The sequence below is a fragment of the Camelina sativa genome, chromosome 2, assembly GCF_000633955.1.
Source record: "Camelina sativa cultivar DH55 chromosome 2, Cs, whole genome shotgun sequence".
Classification (NCBI taxonomy): domain Eukaryota; kingdom Viridiplantae; phylum Streptophyta; class Magnoliopsida; order Brassicales; family Brassicaceae; genus Camelina; species Camelina sativa.
Window position 1 is genome coordinate 20,522,047 of NC_025686.1, and position 2,334 is coordinate 20,524,380.

A 2,334-nucleotide genomic window follows, 5' to 3' on the forward strand; every position below is an offset into this window, starting at 1 on the left:
ATACTCCAAACAAACATGTAAAGATTCAATTTTTTCACTTTAGGAAACACTAAGCCCAATCCCCAAATCGATTCATACTTAAATCAAGACATGCAAATGCAAAATCAAAATTAAAAAATGGTAAGAAGTAAAGTACCCACGAGAACTCAAAGAGCTTGCTAGACTTGGAGAAGACAATAACAGCAACCTCGTCGTTGTTTTCATCAGAAAGAGAGACGAGAGTAGATGAAAGAGACGAGAGAGAGGGGACGAAGAAGATCGTGGAAAAGAGGAAGAAGACATAGGTTACGACGTCATTTTGACAAAAAACTATTTCTCTGGTTTCTCAAAACGACTCGTTTCTTATGTGGCTTCCACGTAAGCAACCGCTTACATTTGTTTAACACCGTCACGGCTCGTATATGCATTTTACACAATTTCTCGAGTTGATGTAGCGAATTTTAATTTTATCTAAGTTAATGTATGGATTTACTCAGTGTCATAGGTGGGGTATAAATTCAACATACCCCCTTAGTTGGGGTATGAATATACCGATTTTCCTAAAATATAGTGACATCACCCTTCTTTCAAGTCAATTGTATTCTTGAGTGTCAGGTCTTTTCCGAGTTGAGCTTGTTAGAAAGTGTTAAGTTCTAACCAAAAAGAGTAGGATCCTGTGTAGTTCTAGTTCGCGTTATCCGGACTAGTAGGACTAGGTGATAACTTGATTTTGGGTATTGGGTATGGATTTGTGCAGAAAAGTGAAGTGTAAAAAGAAAGTAAAGGGTAGAAAGTCTTTAGGAGGGGGATGTGTTTTCAAAGTTTACAAGTCTAGTAAGGGATTTGGGTTGAGCAAAATAATGAGTTGTTGGTTTTGGGCATAAAATGAAAAGATTAGACAAAGAAAAGAAAGTAAAATGTTTAAGATGTCTATCCTTAGAAGAAAAGAAAAAGAACCTTACTGATAATAAAGATTTCCCAATCCGCTAGAATGATAAGAAGTGAACTCCACCTAAGACCAAGTCTAAAGAATGAAAGAATGGGTTTGAGATGAAGTTTCTGATGAAGGGTAGAGATAGGACCAACTTCGGTTTGGAATGTTTTTTGGGTAGACAGGGCGCTGCTTTTGTATGCATCAGTTGGTTTCAACCTTTAGCCTTCTCTTAAGCTCAACTCCTTTTCGTGAGAGAACCTTGTTCTGTATCGATAAAACCACTTGAGAAGGAGACCATCTACGTCTCTAACCTTTTACCCTAGCCAAATGAGTTCAACGACATTGCTTAGCTTGATTCACGGTTCTCTGTTAATGAATGTTAAAGGGAATGCTTGATAGGATTGCATGTGTAGATTTAAGAAATAAAGTTCCTTCACCATGCATCATAGAACTAAAAACAAGGACCTTGATTCTAACTACTCTATTCAGCATGTTCTAGGTTCTGAGACCCCATCTTCAAACCTCTCTTCCATACTTTGTTCTTGGTTGTTTGCTTGAGGGCAAGCAAAGAATAAGTTTGGGAGAGTTGATATGTATATATTTTACACTCTTTCATCATGCATTTGTCATTCATTTTGTTCTCTTAATTCATTTTTTTGCATTGTTTTAGGTCTCTTTTGCATAACATGCATATCTAGGTAGTCTTTGCATTGGTCTTGCATGCATCTTGCATATTGGAGTTGTTTCAGGTGTTTTAGGGGATGTCCAAACCATAAAAAGCAAACAGGGAGAAGGGAAGCAGTTCAGCGACCCAACCTTCCACGTCTTTGATCGAGTCGAGTGAAGATATTACTTTGGGATTCAGCTTTCGACGTGTTCATTAAATTTGTAGGGAATTTGGTCATCTTTCCAATGCCGTTTAGTTCAAGCTAATCGGAGTCGTGGTTCATGAGTTATCGCCGTTTTAGTGGATGCACGTACGTTCTGAATTCCAACTCGACCTGCACGCAAAGGAGAGCTCCCACTCGATCGGATGTTAGCAGCGACTCGACCAAGACGTCCCAGGAGGGCTCCTGAGCACCCTCAAGACATGACTCGATCAGCAGCTCTCAGACGGCACCCTCAAGATGTGACTCGATCAGCAGCTCTCAGACGACACCCTCGAGACGCGACTCGATCAGCAGCTCTCAGACGACACCTTTCAAGCTGCCACTCGATCGACGTTCTCAAGCTGCCACTCGATCGACGTTCTCAAGCTGCCACTCAATCGATGTTCTCAAGCCGCAACTCGATCGACACTATCACGCCGCGACTCGATAGACACTCTCACGATGAGACTCGATCGATGCTCTTAAACCGACGTCCTGGTTTTGTCCTGAAGACGCGTCCGAGAAGGATTCACGAACCGACGTTTTATATTG